Genomic DNA, 11,425 nt, shown 5'->3' on the forward strand with positions numbered 1-11,425 from the left:
TGCGCTAATGTTCTCCTTATATTATCTTGGCTATTTTAAATAGTAGCAAAGCATCTCTAGTATTCAGGCTATAAATGGTGCGTGGATGCTGTTATTCTTAATTTTCAGGCTGGAAAAGAGCAAAGGTCAAATGGCCAGTGGGATACAGTCATCACCACTATGTGTGCAGCTCAGACACCATCTACAATTTCTGAGAACTTAAGCTCGTTTTTTCCTCCAAAGCCACAGCTGTCTGAACTAATTTTCCACTTTTTAAAGACACAGATTATCAAGTTCGTCAGGGCATGTTGCTCAAGCATAAGAGTATCATTATGGAGAATTAAGAGGAGCATAAAGTAATTTTTCCAGGCTAACAGGTGGCAGTCAAGCTTGAAAACTGAAAGTCTATTTCATGGGAGATATTTCACAAAAAATATCCATTTTGAGCCCCTTGAAAATAAATAATTAAGTTTTTACAGAGCAAACCATTTTTGGTCTTATAGTCTAAGTCAATAAGCTGGTTTTCCTTCACTCTCTAAGTGGTCCAAATCAGAAATCACACATCTAATCCTTGAAGTCAGCCTGTAAAGATGTATTTGTATTTTACCAGAAGAAAACACTTCTTTGCAAAGCATTTCTTTTTCTTTTGCAAGGAATTCCGTGACACATTGCCATGGAGGCCCAGGAACTCAACTGTTCACAAGAACACAAGGAGAACCTGCTGTATCAGGCCAGGGGCAAGGGGAAGAGCATTCTCCTCTCCTCTAGTTTCCAAATACAGTGGTACCTCTGGTTACGAACTTGATTCATTATGGAGGTCCGTTCTTAACCTGAAACTGTTCTTGACCTGTTCTTTAGCTAATGGGGCCTCCCACTGTTGCCATGCCGCCACCATGCTATTTCTGTTCTCATCCTGAAGTAAAGTTCTTAACCCGAGGTACTACTTCCGGGTTAGTGGAGTCTGTAACCCAAAGTGTTTGTAACCTGAGGTGTTTGTAACCCGAGGTACCACTGTAATGATATCCAGAAGCATACTGTCTCTGATAGTGGAGGCAACACACAGCCATCAGGACTGGTAGCCACTGATAGCATTTAACTCCATGAATTTATCTAATTCTCTTTCAAAGCCATCCAGTTGGTGGCCATCACTGCCTCTTGTTGGAGCAAGTTCCACAGTTCAGCTACATGCTCTGTGAATGAGTACTTCCATTTATCTGTCCTCAGTCCTCCTACGTTCAGCTCCACTTCATGTTCAAGTGTTCTAGTGTTATGAGAGAGAGAGAGAGAGAGAGAAGCTTTTCTCTATCCACCTTCTTCATGCATGCCATGCATAATTTCATACCCTTTCAGCATGTCACCCCTTAATCACCTTTTCTCAAAACTGAAAAGCCCCAAACGCTGCACCATCAACCTTGGCCACTTCACTGCTCATTAAAAAGCACAGGTTGCAACCAATTTTTGAGGGGATCCCACTTTCTACATTACTCCAATGGAAGTGCTGCCCATATATTCCTACTCTCTGGCATGTGGCATGCACACAACCTATGCAACCCTTGCATTCTCTGTACAGCAGCAAGTAAGAGCCTTTTAAAAATGTCTGGTGCACATCATTGTTTGTCTATGTATCTACGAAGTTAACTGATGCATAGCTCATGCGCTTTGCTTGTCTTCTCCAAGCAGGGACTGCTGCTTTGATGTCTCCGTGGGCCTAGGATTCTCTGACTGCCATTAGCTTAGTTGTTCCATTGTCTAGAGCAACCATGCTCTTGGCAGCTCATTGTTAAGAAGAACCTGAGAGACTTTTGAATTTGAATTCTAGAACTGGAACTGGGAAGGGATTGTAGCTCAGTGGTAGAAGGTTCAAAAGCATCAGGTAGCAGGTTATGTGAAAGTCTCTCTCTGCCGCAAACCTGCTACAAGTCAGAGGGTAGATAATATTGATTGACCAATCATCTGGCCTGGTGTACAGCAGTTTCCTATGGGTTGCATCCAACTAAGTTTTGCCCAGAGTGATTTAGTCATGTCCATGAATTACAGAGGGTCTTCTCTGAGAATGACTAATCCTCAATACAATCCCATGTTTCAAAGAGCTAGGTTCATTGTTTGCTACATTAAACAACTTAAATAGTGCCTACATGCCATGGAATTTTGAATGACATCATGTTAGTGCAAATACACTCTCCGGGCCTTAGGTGTTGATGTTGCTCACAGGATACTGAAGAAGAATCTTTCTCTAATGTCAATCAACTCTCTAATGCATGTTTGATTGAGTGATGTCTCTGTATTAGGGAAGAGGCAGCTCCTCCAGTTTTTCTTGGCACTGCTTCATTAGTAACTGCAAAGCAGTTTGCACGAAACAAGTCTGGAAAAGACTAGCAATAAGGATTTCAATATGTATCATTGAATCCTGAAGCATTTTACCCATCTACCTACATACTCATTATTAGAGCCTCATATTTTTTGCACCCAAAAGGGATAGGTTAGAAAAAAAAATTTTTCTTAAACACACATAAGGAATGAATAGAAAGGGGATAAATGAGCTGTAACGATTGCTGAAGTGGTCCAGATTAAGCCAGCAGTGCCAAGATGAATTACACCTGTCAAGAAGCCAATAGGAAGTGTGTCATTTTTCCATCAACCAAACGCTGGCTGAAAATGTGAGTTCTTATTTCTCAGTCTATTATCAGCATGTGTTTATGGCAAGCACTTGTATTGACCTAGAGCTGCATCACAAGAAGACAGGGATATAAAAAGGAACTGAACTTTGTGGAAGACAGTTTGACTTCAGTCAGGGGTTAAAATAGAGAGAATATGCAGGCTGACATAACACATTTCCTTTGGGAATGATCAAAAATCCTTTTGGACCAATCTGGGGGAAAGGAATGGGCAGAGTGGAGTCAAGACTTGTTCCACATCTGCCACTGTGTGTATGTGAAAATAAAAGTGTGGGCAGGGGGATTGCTGATTGGAAACAAAGTTGTATATCAACCCCAAACCTTTTACAGGCACAAAGAGACTCATGTGTAACCCCACAATGCCACCATGAGCCCAAACACCATGAGGAAGAAACAATAGAAATGATGTTGGGAGGGGCCCTGAATCCATTCACACACTTGCTACATTCTAGCTCAAAAGCATATTGCTATGCTATGCTGATTGAACAAAATATAAGAACAAAGGAAGGTTTCAGGCAGAAATACCTAAAAATCAATAAGGAATCTTTCTGGTTTGGAGGAGCACTCATGAGTCATCTGGCTTACACTCTTCTCCCCAGGTCAACTTCAAGAGAATCCATTTCTGCTAGTTTGTTATAGGAGTTGGATGTACACTCCACTGATTGGCTGGAAGCTTGTGGTGACATAAATCCATCATTCTTTAAAACAGTTCATCAACTCTAGAAACATGACTGTGTTTTTTTTAAGGCACAAAGTCAGCAGTTAAATAAGTATAAGTGTGCAAACAGTGCTTTAAACCAAACAAACTAGCAGAAAACCAGTTTGAAATGCAGGAGGAGGAACAAAACTAAAGACAACTTTGCTGGCTCCTTTTAAAATTTAATTTATTGTATTTATTAAATTTGTATATCACCCTTCATCCAAAGATCACAGGGTGCTCCCCAACATAAAAATATAAAATGAGAACACAAAATGCATAACAAAACAAAAGCAAACCAATAAGCCCCCCCAAAAACATATTTAAAGGGCCATAGAATGTTAATTAGCCAATGGACTGGTTATAGAGAAAGAGTTTCACCAGGCACCTAAAGATATATAATGAAGGTGCCAGGCAAGCCTGCTTGGGGAAAGCATTCCACAAATGGGAAGCCAATGAAGAAAAGGCCTGTTCTCATGTTGCCACCCTCTGGACCTCTTGGAGAGGAAGCACATGAAGAAGGGCTTCAGATTATGATTGAAGGGTTTGGATTGGTTGGATTGGATTGGTTGGATTGGATTGGTTGTTAAGCTACCTTTGCAATCCCCCATGTTAGGTAATATAAGATCCTTATATGGTGAGTAAAAAGTACTAACCACTACAGTGGTACCTTGGGTTACATACGCTTCAGGTTACAGACTCCGCTAACCCAGAAATATTACCTCGGGTTAAGAACTTTGCTTCAGGATGAGAACAGAAATCGTGCTCCGGCAGTGCAGTGGCAGCAGGAGGCCCCATTAGCTAAAGTGGTGCTTCAGGTTAAGAACAGTTTCAGGTTAAGAATGGACCTCCGGAATGAATTAACCCGAGGTACCACTGTATTTTCTCTCTCTCTCTCTCTCTCTCTCTCTCCAACCAGATAACTAAATTTCTTCCTTTGCTTTTTCTTGTTGGGCTTCTTGGTGCATATTTTCACGTTTCATTCTCTCCTCCTCCAGCCCCTCTTTACAGTCAAAAATTAGGAGAAAAACTCAGAGGTAGCAAGAGAGCTGCCTCTCTTGAGAAACCTTGAAGTGTCATTAGTTGCCATGCAAATCTTACATGTCACTTGACAAAGTCTTTGAAGACACTCGTGTTCAACACCCGTTTTTACAACAGCAATTAAGAGGAATAAAAAAAGACACAGAGTTGCAGTCCTTTCCAACTGGGCTTCCTTCCAGGTGTATGGCAGCCCTTGCTCTTCAAATCACTGCTAATCAGCCACACTTCATCACAGGGATCTTGGCACATCAAATCTCCGTTTCTATTACAATTCAAGCTGATGGGAAAGGTCACTTCAGTAAAGATCACTGCAAGATAAAATCTTGCCTTAAGTAAGGGCACATACACATAGGTGGTTTAAAACTCAGAGAGGTCTTTCTCTCCTGCTATGCTTCAAGTTATGTTTTGCATTGCTGAACACACTATTGCCTGATTACCTGTATTGCTTCCCTGCACATTACCTGATCTGTTTTCCCTGTGCCATCAATTGCCCCCTGCAATAAAGTTGACCCCTCACATGCCCAATGGATGTCTGAAATATTCACATCTCAGCTAAACTGTGGTTTATGTTTTCACATCTGATGGAAGCTGGTTTGAGGGAAAACACATCCAACAGCAGCGTTTCTCAAAAAAATTACAGGATACATATGGATTGTGGCTAACGTCATGTACGCTCGGCTTCAAACACCAGTGGTGGGAAAGCACTGGAGACAGAGTAATGTGTACACAGCCTAAAAATAGGGTTGAGCTAATCAAGGGAAGGACACTCTTTGCCTCAGCTGGATAATTGCTGAGGGGATTCTCCCTTTCTGAAAGCAACTATAGAATATGCAGAGTAGCTAACTGCTCAAGAAGGATTTGGGGGAGGGGATTTAAACCAAAAGATGAAATATGTATTTGAATAGTCTGAGTCCGGGTTATTTTGCAGCAAAGGTGGGGAACTTGTAGTCCAGCGACAACTGGAAGGCCACAACTCCCATTATCCTTGACCACCGGGGATGCTAGTTGGGGTAGATGGGAGTTGGAGTACTACAACATTTGGTTCGTCAGAGGTTCCCGTTCCCTGTTCATTATGGCTGAACATAGGCAGTGGCCTTGTCCAGGGACTGTTGGAACTCACCCACAATCACACAGTAACCTAACTCTGCCTATATATTTTAATCCTGAGGTTTGTTATGGCTATTTGAATGACCTGATACAAAAGTCACAGAGGCAGGGTTTCCTTCCCTCATCTGTCTTCTTTGTGCACCCTCCTCCTCAAGAAAGCTGTTTTTGTAGTGCGTAACTATTAATGGAAATCTCAGGTGTTGCTGTCTCAAACTTCCAAAACACATTTCTGCTAGAGAAAATGGAAGAGAGTGAGAATGGTGGAATAACTGTTTATACACTATGCCGAAAGTAACTCAAGGGAGGACTTGGGTATAAATTTACTGGCGAGGGATTAACTGGATCTTTTGTATCCATTTCTGGTGTTGCCACTGCTAGGATCGGTTTGCATACATCTCACATTAATGTTCTAGGAACGCTGGAAGTTGCATTTCATCTGCTCCTGCATGGCAGTAGAGTCTCCTTTTGCATGTGGGCAGCTTTAAAGAATTAAGAGAGGTAATAATAATAATAATAATAATAATAATAATAATAATAATAATAATATTTATTCCCCAGCCACTCTGGGAGGCTTCCAAAAAAAAATTAAAATACTGTAATACATCAAACATTAAAAGCTTCCCTAAACAGGGCTGCCTTCAGATGTCTTTTAAAAGTCTGGTACTTGTTGTTCTCTGGTAGGTTGGGAGTGAAGTCACACAGGGGTGTGTATATGTCCGGTGGTTCTGGTGTGGTGGTAGCCACAGCACAGGAAAGGTGGGGAAAATGAGTGAACATGAACTGGGAGGATTTTCTAAGGCAACAAGAGGGCCAAAAAAAAAGGCTTTCGATTCTGCGTGTTCTTTTAAAGGGCCCTCTGATTCTGAGAGGCCCCCCAAGCCTGGTAAGCCTCATTGAACTTGAAAAGCTACAAGCTTCCTTTCTTACCCCTTTGCTTTGTTTCCTCTTATCTCATTCATGTGAGGCACTAGGGCTCCTTCACCCGCCCCCCCCCCACTGACTTGTCTTAAAACAACATTTTAAAAGTCAGTTTGACACGTTATATTACAGGAGAATGCAGATGAATGTTTGTGGAGAATATCACATTGATGGTTAAGAGAGAATATCATTACTGAAGCAGTAATTCATAATACATGCTTGGAATCGTTAATCAGAGAGTAATTAATGGAAAGGAAAGACATCTCTCCATTCCTGCATTATACAATCATTGAAGAAGGAATACCTTTTTTGTCATTCTTGACATGACTGGAACATTCATTTCCTCTTATGGTAACTATGAGAAACTCCAAAAGTGGTTCGAGCCAATTTTCCACATCTAAATATGCATCTGCAGTTGATTTAGCATGGGTCTCCTCACTGAGCCCCAAACCTTTTCCCACAGAGCATAAAGTGGTGAGGCCTTACAGGTCTGGCCATGCTGTTGGGCAGAGCAAGGCAGTCATCATGAAAGGGCAGACCCATATCAGTGTTGTATTTTGCTCCAAGGGAGATCTACATCATATATGCAATTTATTTACAATCCTGAAAGCATTTGCTTTAAGAACTTACTATCACACACACATGTCATATAGAGTATCACAAAACTGAATGGTTTTCAGACAAAGGTGGCTTTCAGCATCATGTATGGCAATCAGGTTCAATACTACATTTCAAGGTCAGTCACTTTAAATGACCAACTCTCCATGCAGATTAAGTGAGACTGGTGATAATAATCAGCCACTGTGTTGAACTGTGCTGTCTGAAATCACATTGACCAATACAACAAAATGAAAAGTTTTTCTAAAGTAATGATTGTATTTTACAGCCAAATATCTAACGCTGGTGATTATGGTGATTATGTCAAGTCGAGGCCTGTGTTCCACTACTGGATTTAGTGCAATTACAACTATGGCTACTGTTACATGTTCTTAATGCCCACAGATACAGTTATGTATTTGTTTAGTTCCACATTAGGCACAGTACGTGCCTTAATTCTGCTTAAGAATTTTGAGCCATAGATTCACTGACTGCTGGGTCCCCATGTTCCTTAGTTGTAAAATGGAACAAACATCCTCTCAACAGAATAAATACAAAAGAGTGCATAAATCTGTGGTTATATATATATATATATATATATATATATATATAATCAGATTTATGCAGATTCTGTGAGTGATTCCAGACAGATGTTTATTGTGGGATCAGTGCTCCTCGTGTATGCAAGTTTTTTCCCCAGTTTCCACATGATATTGTTTTTTTGTTTGTTTTTTTATTATGTATTTTGGATTCTCATTTCATATTCTTATGTTGTGAACGACCCTGTGATCTTTGGATGAAGGGCAGTAAACAAATTTAATAAATAAATAAGCTGCATTTTATCTTTCTGGGGGGAATCTGGTAAGTTTGATTTTTTTAAAAACCAAAACACACAAATCTTCTGCCAATGATTTGTCTGTTACATTAAGCTACTATTTGGAAGTGCCTTTGTCGTGTAGTGCTTGTGGAACCATTTGCAGTTTTAGTCCCTACTCTCAACATGTAGCACATCTGAATCAGAATTGCATTGGTTCTTCTATTGTCCACAAACTTTACCCCTTGCCCCACCCAGTCACATGCAGACATGTCCCTAGTTTCATCTGTGAAATGTTGGAAGGTATCCTCTTGAAATTTCTGAGTTTCAATAACTCGCTGATGGATTTTAAAAGTGGTGTGTATTCATGCCAACTTTATATCCTCCTTGTTCTGTATTGTTCCTTTTTTTAAAAAAAAGGTGGACCATCTAACTTTCTCTGTTTTGGTTCACAAAACCTAGGTCCTCAAATAATAACTCCATTGTTTCCAGAATCTTCCATATTTCCTTTGCTCCCCTTAAAAGAATAGATCCTCTGTATGGCTCTTCATAGGAATATACTCAAAGTACAGTGGCCAGGTTAAAAAAAAGAGAAAAAATAATGGGGCTCCGACAGATGTAATGGCTGTGTAGAAAAGAGAATTCATAAGGCATAGCTAGTAGGCGTGTTGGCATTGGGGGCAAGGCTTGGCAAATGGGTGCCAAGTTCCTCCCTTCCTTTGCATTCACTGAATGTATGTATAGGGCATGGGTAGGCAAACTAAACCCTGGGGGCCGGATCTGGCCCAATTGCCTTCTAAATCCGGCCTGCAGACGGTCCAGGAACCAGTGTGTTTTTACATGAGTAGAATGTGCCCTTTTATTTAAAATGCATCTCTGAGTTATTTGTGGGGCATAAGAATTCGTTCATTTTTTTTTTTTCAAAATATAGTCCAGCCTCCCACAAGGTCTGAGGGACAGTGGACCGGCCCCCTGCTGAAAAAGTTTGCGTATTCCTGGTATAGGGAGTACTTTGGTTATCTGAATAACCCTTGAAATTCCTGTTTCAGCAGTCATTTGCAACCTCATAGAAAATGACAGTGTGCCTAGAGATAGTCCACCTTTGGTGAGATAGAAACATTTGAGAGAAGGATGAAAGCTCAATATTCATCAGAAACAGAGGAGGTGGATTATGTGGGGCTTCCCAGATTGGGTGCTACAGAATCTCAAGCAAAGGAGGTAGGTAGTATTATAAGACTTGAGCTAGAATAGTTGAAGGTAAGGCTCTGAGAACCTACAGTAAGTGCCTCTCACTAATATCCTCGAACTTCTTATAAATCATCTTGGCTTCCTTACATGTGTTCTTAGTGTAATGTTTGAATCAAAACCTCTCTCTCCTCTTGCATGTTTTGTACTTTGCAAGTGTGCTTTAACGGCGTAGCGATCTGAGTAGGAACTGCAGTAAATCTGCTGCTGATAATAATAACTTGAAGATGAAACAGTCAATCGCAGAGAAAGTCCCAGCTGACTTGTACTAATGGCTTTGTCGTGTTAATGGAAAATTCTGTTTCAGAGATGAAAGAGAGATATTTTAAAAGTCCTTATGCAACACTGAAATTGTACTGCTCAGCGCAAAATGGGTGTAGGGACTCAAGATAGACTTTTATCCACTAAATCTCACTCTTCCTTTCTTCTTGATTTCCTAATGGAGCAAAATTCTCAGAAATACCATTATAGTAAAAAATATGGATTTTATAGCCATAATGTGACAACTTGTGTGACTCAACTTTCCTCCCCCTCTGATTCTCCCACCCACCACCCCAAGAAGAAATGGAATAATTAGTCTCCTTATTCATTTACCTTCAATAATGCTGTGGTAGAAAAGAGAGCGATAAGATCAAATACATATGCTGTACAGGCACTTACCCTGATGGTTTGGCTTAATAACATAACTACTTAATTACGGTCCATCTTCAATTAATTTCCCCTGCTTTTACTAGACAGCCATCAGTGGAGACCTACAAGGAGAGGATTTTATTTTCTGCCAGACCAAAGTGCCTGCTGTGCTAGGCCTTGCAGTCTCCGTGAATAACAGACCCGGGGAAATATTATTGCCTTGATGGGACTGCAGAATTCCATGCTGAACATGCGGAGAGTGACCAAGGAAACCTGATGAAATTATTCCTAGCATCTTGTGAATATTTATAAACACAGAATTATTCTTGGATCTCAGGAGAAGGCTCCACTATCTCCTGAGAATGAATCGCTCTTGGTAAATGATGTGTAATAAAGATAATGGTTTAAATCAGTAGTGGGTAGGGCTGGAGCGAAAATTCTATTCAGTGTGCATTTAAAGGTGACTCTATCAAATCCACCCCTTCCAAAACAATATGCAAACCGAAACGTAGCTATACTTCAAAATTCACACTTAGCTGAATTTTGCAATGCAGTTCCCCAAACAAACAATGTTTATACAAATACACACGTTACATGAAAGTGTGCATAAAATGAATATTTTGCTCTCACTTAATGTAAATGAACTGTGAAAAAGAATATGAATTGAAAGTGGAGACAATGAGTGCACCTTTCACTGTTTATCTGCTTGTTTTGTAACACCCAAAAAATCTTTCATAAAAACTTTTTTTAAATACGCTGAATATTTTAATGTCACATATAATAAAATCGTAACTGGCTATCGAATGTGAATGGACTGGACTATGCTTGACTTGCATGAGTTGTGACTTGCCAAATGGAATGCAACCCACCAGTCATGCATTATGGCAAGGAGAACTGACAAGCCCCTTCATTTCGCAGTCTAGCTCAGCAACAAAACCAGGAAGGTTTCTTTATTGAGTGAGCACCTGCTGGACCAAAGGGACTGGAGCTAGTTCAGTGGATCACAAATTGTACAGATGCATGTTCAATTCCCCATGGCTCCTATTGAGTTCTATGGGACAAAACTGGATGCTTTCTGGGACATACGGGTAGGGAGGGTTGACTTCATTATGGGTCCTTCATTAGCACTTTAACTAATTCTGGTACTACACCATAATGACAGCTTGCTGGCTCAGTACTTAACAAACATATTCAAGATACTCGATTCCATTCAGGCCATGCTAAAGCTAGGAGAGCAAAGGCTCTGTTCTGTTCTCACATAATCTGGGAATTCTTCCCTGTTACATTTTTTTCACCCTCTGGTGTAACCAAGACTGAAATGTTTATCATTATATTTAATTTCCTTTCCTAATGACAAATGATTGGTTTCAGTTACTGGGAATGGGGTGGGGGTGGGCAATGTCATGAACTCACTGGGGAAAACCTGAAACTTCTAAGCTCTTCTAGAATCAAACACTTTCATCCTCGACTGATGGGCAACCCTCAGCTTCTTATCATGCTCCCTCTTTGCATTTTCTTTAATTTTTACTTTCTTATACTATATTGTTATTACTCACAGCTGCATAATCAAATCTGCTTCAATATAATTGCATTAGACATGTGAGGCAGCCAGGTTGCCTATCAAGTTGGCCTATAATGAATTTACTTGTTATTCAGAGGTCATTATGTCACTAAAGGTTTTCTCATTATAAAGAACCTTTAGCGACTTAAAGGTAGGCACAA

At 40.4% G+C, this 11,425-nt stretch overlaps 1 long non-coding RNA gene across 1 annotated transcript; it reads left to right on the forward strand.

Moving 5' to 3' along the window:
• Nucleotides 1–1,855: 1,855 nt before the first annotated feature.
• On the forward strand, nucleotides 1,856–10,449 carry LOC309361019. The gene is made up of 3 exons (XR_014164300.1): nucleotides 1,856–2,636; nucleotides 8,881–9,046; nucleotides 9,808–10,449. It is a non-coding gene; the product is annotated as an uncharacterized lncRNA (long non-coding RNA).
• Nucleotides 10,450–11,425: the final 976 nt, after the last annotated feature.

This window comes from Podarcis melisellensis (genome assembly GCF_964234715.1).
Source record: "Podarcis melisellensis genome assembly, chromosome: 2".
Classification (NCBI taxonomy): domain Eukaryota; kingdom Metazoa; phylum Chordata; class Lepidosauria; order Squamata; family Lacertidae; genus Podarcis; species Podarcis melisellensis.